The sequence below is a fragment of the Xenopus tropicalis genome, chromosome 6 (assembly GCF_000004195.4).
Source record: "Xenopus tropicalis strain Nigerian chromosome 6, UCB_Xtro_10.0, whole genome shotgun sequence".
Classification (NCBI taxonomy): domain Eukaryota; kingdom Metazoa; phylum Chordata; class Amphibia; order Anura; family Pipidae; genus Xenopus; species Xenopus tropicalis.
The window spans coordinates 52,647,996-52,656,715 of record NC_030682.2 but is presented as its reverse complement, the minus strand read 5'-3'; positions in this window follow the sequence as shown (position 1 = coordinate 52,656,715).

Below are 8,720 nucleotides of genomic sequence, written 5' to 3'. Positions count from 1 at the left end.
CATTACCCCTGCTACTAAAGGTTTTCATTACTGATGCTGTTTTTGGACGATTTAACCAATTGGCAGCTGTGTATCTTCTTGTGTGGAAGGACACTACCTGTAAGGTACTTTTAGGCTGATGCCACACGTGGCGTTTGTACACTGCGTATTTTCTAATTCTCTCAGCGGCTGAAAAACGCCCGATATCATCATCCATAGAAATAACTTGAAAAGACTCGAAGCAAACCACACAATGCGGAAATACGCTAGAAAACGCCTTAGCACGGATTTTTGAAGCGTTGGCTGAAATACGCCAGTATTTGCACAGCAAACTATTCCTATGTATACACAAAGGCAGCTGCCAGACCTAGCGGAAATACGTGGCGTTTTTTACTATTTCGCACTATTAGCACCATGGAAACGGGATTTGCTACGTCACCAGTACTAGGCTGAAAAACGCCATAGTCAGGGGCTATGTGGCTTGTGTGGCGTTTTGAGGCTGAGAAAAAACGCAGCGTGAAAACGCCACGTGTGGCATCAGCCTTAACTATTCTTTACAAGAAATCACTGATTTGTGGCAGCTGTCTTTAAAAGCAGAAAATCTTCAGTGCCTGTTGTAAATTCGGATAGAATTTGGTAACAGAATAAACATGTTTCTCTGAAAACAATTATGCAACCGGTTAAGTTTAGACCAGGCCCAGATTTTTGGCAAGGCCACAAAAGCCTGGGCCTAGGGCAGCATGAAGGGACTGCATGCCGCCCAGCTGCACCTTAAGGTTCATTACACTCAGAGCACTAGGGACTAGGCATGCATGAAATTTTGAATCTATATGAGCCCCAACCCCTGTGCTCTGGATGCAGGAACATAGGCTGCGCAATCCCATGGGCTTAGTTCTGTGATTTTTCAGCCACTTTAATTCATAATCCAGGACTCCTTCATGTCTGACATGGTTCCGAGAAATTGGCGAATTGATGCCATTATTCTAAAAGCTATCCCTTCTCAGCCTGGAAACTATAGGCCTGTTAGTCTGACAATGGTGGTAGGAAACCTTTTGGTGGAGGAGGGTAATAAGGAATAAGAAAGTATAATATACTTTAAATCACAACACTATAAATTTGTACTAGCACAGTTTTATGTGCAATATATCTTGCAAGACAAATGTATTGTGTTCTACGAGGGCATGAGAAGTAACACTGACATTGGGGTGGAAGTGGATGTGATCTACGTATATTTTGCTAAAGTTTTTGATACAGTACCAAATAGAAGGTTACTGATTCAATTTAGGAATATTGTCCTGGATTATAATATTTGTACTAGATATGGTGGTATTTGGTAGTGGAGTACTGCAGGGGTCTTTGCTTGTTCCTTTCCTTTTTAACTTGTTTATTGATGACAATAAGGTTGGCATTTTATGCACTGTCTCTTTTTCTGCAAAACTGAGCAAATTTACAAGTTCCATGCAAGGTGTTGCTGCTTTGCCTAAAACTGGATATGATGGATATAAAAACATTTTTTTGCCTCTTTATAGATCCCTGGTATAGCCTAACCTTGAGTATGTAATACAGTTTTAAGCCTATAAGGATATTAATGAGCTTGAATGAAAGAGGAAAGAATGTCATGGTTGGGTTGTTTTATCTGGAGAAAAGGTGCTTCGACATGATTGCTCTTTACACGTACATTAGAGGACCTTGTAGACAGATAGCTGGGGCTCTTTTATAAATAGAAAAGACTAAAGAATCAAAAGCCGCCCCTTTAGACTTGAGGAACTGAAATTTGACGTAAAGCAACAAAAATGTTTTTTCATGGTGAGGGTAGTGTGGCTGTGGAATACCCCACTGTGTGATGTTATGATGGCAGATTGTGTTATTATCTTTAAGTGTAGTGTAGATGATATCATAAACAAATATAATATCCAAAACTACAGTGACCTCAAGATCTACATTTAGTTCAGTACAGGTATGTATATATACATTTATATATAGAGAAAGAGTACCGCACGCTCAGGGACTTGGTGTAAAAGAAAGTTTATTGAAAAAAAAAATACATATATATTTACAGTATGTGCATTGATAGATCTGTAAAGTTATGTTATTTATATGTATGTATATACATAAATATACATATACAAATGCAATAAAGGCTAGCACTCACAAGACTTTGATAAGTATATGTAAAAAGAAAAAAGAAAAATAAAAAAGTCTCACAAAGCGTGTTCCTTACATGGACTTTTTTCTTTTTCTTTTTACATATACTTATTAAAGTCCTGTGAGTGCTAGCCTTTATTGCGTTTGTATTTTGCTATTTTGATTGCAGTAGCACCCAGGCATTCCCCCTTGTTAGGTGGTGTGCTACCTTTACTGGAACTAAATATTCATATATATATATATATATACTGGTGGAGCACTGGTGGCCATTTGGAGGGATTGCCAATCCACACTCACCAGCACACCCTGGCCTTTCCACCTGGTGCACAGTAGGAGAGACTTCGGTAATCTCCACCATGTTCCAAATAGCACAAAAATACTGGCACAACAGGACTTATTTAAGCGGCATAAACCTTGCTAATTTTTAATAGTAGAAAACCATATTGAGTGATTGACTCGATGGACTCTTGTCTTTTATCAACCAAAATTAACTAAGCTGCCTTAGAAGGGAAAAAAATTATCTCCGTTTCCAAGAGGGCAATTGGATCAGTCCCTGGATTAATGCCAACACTAAATTTAACAATAATCATATTATTTTTCAATAACATTTTATTTTCTCATTTGACAAATAGGTCAAACTGTTTCTTTAAGAAATATTGAAGCTAGCCAACAAAACTCTTACACTTCATAGGGCAATGTCAGACCTGGCATATGGTCTGCCTCTTTCCACATGACTACAAAAGGTGGAGCCACTCTCATTAGCAGCTCCGTGTAGCTGCACTGATTCCTCCTGAGTTTAGTTACATGGAGTGGAGCGGAGATCAGCCAAAAATGCCTGCTGTCACATTTATTTGGGCTGATCTCCACTCAGTGTTGCAACAGACAGAAGCACCTTTGGCTTAAGTGCAACTACATGGAGCAGAGCTGCTGATGATAGCAAATCTTCTTCTCTCTGTCTGCCTACAATACAAATAAAAGATAAACGTGTGTGCAGACACACACCATGGAATTGCATTATGACTTGCAGTGGTGCTTCATGTCACTGTGATGTCACCATTTGGTGGTAAATTTGAAAATAAAGTGTTCCCTGATACAAGTTGGCTCTGTTACTACAGTTTCTGCCTAAGCCTTGTTTCCTGTTCTGATTCCCTAATTACTGACACTGTTCCTTGTTATTGACTCTGATTGTACATAGCCTCCTCTGACTCCCTGCCTGTCTTATAACACAAGTTTTAGGATGGCACACCAAAATAGTTTAAATAAAGATGGGTGCTCACTGTAGACGGCTACCTGAATGCCTCCAAGGTTTCTTTAAAAAATTCCAAAAAATAGGTCATACCAATAACAAAAAGTAAAAAATGTATTTATTATATTACACAGAAAGTCCTTGCCTTTCTTTGACCAGTTAACCCTTGCCTGTGCTATGCTTAGAGGCAGACTGCAGTGTTCAGTCTCTGTCAAAGGCCTGAGGCCCCAAAAGGGTGTCAGTGACCGGTCCCGGCAGGGCTCTCCTGCTCACTAAAAGAGTGTGATCACTTGAACAGTCTCGCTACACAGTTTGTGACACAAGTATACACAAACACACAAACTTTAGCAGTAATCTTTTCACATGATTTTACAATGAATGGTTTGTGATGAAATGTTTATTTTGCTTATGCAAAATATTTTGATTACTTTGGTAAATGACTATACTGTATGTAAGGCCAGACTCAGAGACAGTTTCTTAAAAAAAAACAAAGAATGTTTAAGAGTTGTAAAAGAAAAAAAACAGGAAAATGTATATTTCAGCTGACTGAAACTACACAGAAGCACATGTGTTAGGCTATTGCCACATGGGGCGGATTCTTGCCTGTGGATAAACCCAGGCCGAGAATCAGCCCCTACGCTTGAAAAATCTGCCTCCGGAGCTAGTGCTTCAGCCAGGGTGCAGCAACAGTACATGGAATTTGGTGTCGGATTCTGCTTAGTGTGGCTGCACCGGGGCCAGGTAAAAATGGCCTTTATGTCATTTGGAGCTTATTAAATTTAGTGATTTCTGGATAAAGAAATCTATAGCTGTACTAGTTAAACAAAACACCAATTGCTGTACTGTGATTTAAAATACTGTAGGTTCTGGCGTTCCAAGTATACAGAGGCCCAAACAGCCCCCCACAGACCCAATAAATAGTGACTGCCTATGGCACCTTACAACAGCCCCTTTGGCATTTGCTAAAATCCATGTTGCCATACTATATAGTGAACACAGAAATGAAAATAAATGGTTTATTTACTGCAGGTGGCTGGTAAGTCCACCATTTCACTTAAAGAACATGTAAACCCCACACACACAAATTTAATCAGGGAACAGCCTCTTTGAAATCTTTCAATACCTCCCACTCTAGTTGTCCAGAGGTTAATAGTAAGGCTGCAGCATCCCCTTAATCACTTAGGGGCTAATTTACTAATCCACGAATGGTCCGAATGCGTTTTTTTCGTAATGATCGGTATTTTGCGATTTTTTCGTAAATTGTCACGACTTTTTCGTAGCCGTTACGACTGTTTCGCAAAATGTTGCGACTTTTTCGTAGCGTTACGACTTGCACGAATTGTCGCGACTTTTTCGTAGCCTTCGCGCCGAGTAAGAAAGTTTCGGATTCATTCAAGCTTCAGTATCGTGACTTTCCTTGGGCCAGGTTGGAGCTGCAGAGTGCCATTGAGTCCTATGGGAGACTTTCCTTGGGCCGGGTTGGAGCTGCAGAGTGCCATTGAGCCCTATGGGAGACTTTCCTTGGGCCAGGTTGGAGTTGCAGAGTGCCATTGAGCCCTATGGGAGACTTTCCTTGGGCCAGGTTGGAGCTGCAGAGTGCCATTGAGTCCTATGGGAGACTTTCCTTGGGCCAGGTTGGAGCTGCAGAGTGCCATTGAGCCCTATGGGAGACTTTCCTTGGGCTGGGTTGGAGTTGCAGAGTGCCATTGAGCCCTATGGGAGACTTTCCTTGGGCCAGGTTGGAGCTGCAGAGTGCCATTGAGTCCTATGGGAGACTTTCCTTGGGCCAGGTTGGAGCTGCAGAGTGCCATTGAGCCCTATGGGAGACTTTCCTTGGGCTGGGTTGGAGCTGCAGAGTGCCATTGAGCCCTATGGGAGACTTTCCTTGGGCTGGGTTGGAGCTGCAGAGTGCCATTGAGCCCTATGGGAGACTTTCCTTGGGCCAGGTTGGAGTTGCAGAGTGCCATTGAGCCCTATGGGAGACTTTCCTTGGGCCGGGTTGGAGTTGCAGAGTGCCATTGAGCCCTATGGGAGACTTTCCTTGGGCCGGGTTGGAGTTGCAGAGTGCCATTGAGCCCTATGGGAGACTTTCCTTGGGCCGGGTTGGAGCTGCAGAGTGTCATTGAGTCCTATGGGAGGCTTCCAAAATCATGCAAAGTCTGAAAGTTTTGCCCGCCGGTTACGAGCGCTCAATACAAAAAAGTATGTACGAGCAAATCGTAACGGCTACGAAAAAGTCGCGACTTTTCGCGCAAGTCGTAACAGCCACGAAAAAGTCGCAACAATTTACGATAAAGTCGTAACGGCGACGAAAAAATCGCAAAAAATACGAAAAAGTCGCAAAATGTTCGTTTCTAATCCAAATTTTTCCCATTCGGATTAGAGGATTAGTAAATCCACGATTTCCTTCTCCTCCTGTAACCCACTCGGCCCCCCTCCCTCAGGAATTTGCTGGTGGCATTGCTGGTTCCCATAGAAACTCAGCTCTAGCTGTCTGCTTCAAATTTTTTTCTCCCAACCAACTCTCCTGAGCTCAGCTCAAGCAAAGCAGAACTTTTATCAGAGACAGTTCTGCCTGTGTGAGCCTGTATTCTTGATGAAATGTATGCTGAATAAGGGTCTGTGTGTGTAGGCTGTTTGCAGATTTAAATGTAACTGATTATGTATCAGAGGAAAAATGGCCACTGGGTGAAAGCTGCTATTTGCTTAAGGAAAATGTGATGGTGCTGGCAAACGGAGGGGATATATGCAGTACAAATGATGCCATTTGGGTGGGGGAGACGTGCCCAACTGATATACATTGTAGGCAAATGTAGGCTTTACATGTCCCTTAAAGGAAAAGTAACACTAAAATTTAAAAGTAAAAAATTTAATCTACCCTCCGGACGCCAGAAGATGCAGAAACCACTATGTGACGATTGATTGATCAATCCTAGCCATCCTTCTGTATAGGAAGGAGTCGGGCTAGGAGTTGTCGAACGTCGCATAGCAGATTCAGCATCTTCTGGATCGCCGTATCGTTGTATTTGAAATGACCGGATGCAGCATTTTTACTAGGTATTTTCTAATAAAGCATTTAAAATAATTAACGCTGGGAAGGATAGGGCAATTAATGGAGCAGGGTAGAATAGATTTTTTACTTAAAAAATGTAAGTGTTACTTAGTGCTGGGCGGTATGACCAAAAATTTATATCACGGTATTTTTTTTATTATATCGGTATCACGGTATTTGACGGTATTTTTTTTCCCCATGCATGATTAGGTGACCACCCCAAACACCCCCCCCAACCCCAAACACCCCCCCAACCCCAAACACCCCCCCATCCCCTTCACATAAATATAACTTACTGGCCAGGCAGCCGCAGGCACCCCCGACAGCTCACAGAGCCTCCTGGCAATTTTTCTTACTATTTCCGGGTTGCGCGCGTGACGTCAGCGCGCACGTAACGTCAGCGCGCACAACCCGGAAATAGTAAGAAAAATTGCCAGGAGGCGCCCACACCGGTATGCCGGTAAGTTAAAATTTTTTATCATTTTTTAAAAAAAAAACGGTGTTCGGTATATACCGGTATACCGCCCAGCACTAGTGTTACTTTTCCTTTAAGCATTATTTTAACATAGGAATAAAACCCATTCTTTAGGTATTTCTGTGCTTATCATTTAAGCTGGTGCATTTTAAGCAAGTTGAGCAAAACAAGGATTTTATTCAATGCTAAGGTCAGTGTTTCTGCAACGGTCACAAAAAACAACTGCATTCTTCTACTGGCATGTTACAGAACAGGGGAAAAAAAAGTTGTTACCTCATCAACAGCCTCATCCTGACACAGCAGTTTCCAGCAAACTTAGATACCTAACAAGCACAGGAAGTTTTCATTACAAATAGCTAATTTATGTATATAGGAAAGCCACTTAGAATTACATTTCTTTTTTCATAATTTGTATTGATTTTCCCTATGCTAGAAGTTTGAATATTGTAGTCCAGCTACTACACTGTTATATTGTTCTACCGATGCTGGTCAGTTCTTTACAGGTAATGGCAAACAGGGCGATTGTAAGCATTTTAAAGCTCTGTTAAAAGGAATATATAACCGCTTTTTTACATGAACTCATGAAGTTGGGTTTAGGAAGAAAAAGTGCATAAACACTATCTAAACTTCCAGAAATAAATATGAAATATATTTTTTTTTCAGAAAGGAATACCTGATTCCACAGACTGAAAGGAATTTGTGAAAGTCTGTCTTTGTTCACAGGGACTGGTTGCCCACCCCAGTTAGGCACATAGGGACCAATTCCCTAAAGGTCGATAAAACGAGCTCTATTTATAGCATACGTTAAAAATGTTATCACTTACTTATTTTTTCAACTTAACGCTCGATAAACTTAAATGACACCTGTCATAATTAAAAAGCAATGTTCCTTGCGTTATTTAACTTGCGATGAGCGATTTTCTTGCGTTATTTCCATCGCATGCGTTATTTCCTGTCGCACGCGATATATTTCGCCACGTGCTTCCGATATTACACACGTAACCATTACTTTCTGAAAATTACTGTTCTGAAAATGACCATTTCGCTGCAAACTGGAGGATGCATCAATCTAGGGCCAACACAGACTTGAATAAATAACACTGCAAAGTCCTTATTGTGTTGCCAAAAGTTCAGGAATCACAATTTTCTTTAAGTACCGCCTGCCCCAAGTAGGTGTTAATATTCGCACAGATTAATGCGATATTTTGCGATCATATGCTTTTCTGAATCATGCGTTAGTATTATTTCTATTTGCTAATTAACGCAATGCGTTAGAAATAACGCTTAGCGCTGATGCATTTTTTTGCGCATGCCATATGCGTCTTAACGCATGTGAAATGACTTTGATGAATAGGTACCTATTTATCGCATGCTTTTTAACGCAAAAAGGCATGCGATAAGTGTTATCGACCTTTAGTGAATTGGCCCCATAGTGTAATGCAACCCCTCCCTCACCTTGTTTTATTGAAGTAATGGATTGTGGGACCTGAATCCCTCCCATTATGGAAAGCAAAGGAACATCAAGTCCCAAAATCTATCACTTTCTTGTAGGGCAATATAAGGGGTTGGTTGCCTTACAATTTCAACTTGGGGGAAACGGTTCGTCAGACTATCATGGTTTCCTTTCAGTTTGTAAAAATTAGATAAGTTTAGTTCTAAAAAATACACTCTCTACATACAAAAAGTGTGGGAAAAAAGTCATGAATTTTTCGAATTGTCACATCAAAACATTTTCGAATTGTTACACAAAAAAACAGGGTAAAGAATCTGAAACTTCTACATGATCTCGACAAGTTTTAGCTGGCGAATTGGCCCCCTTAGTC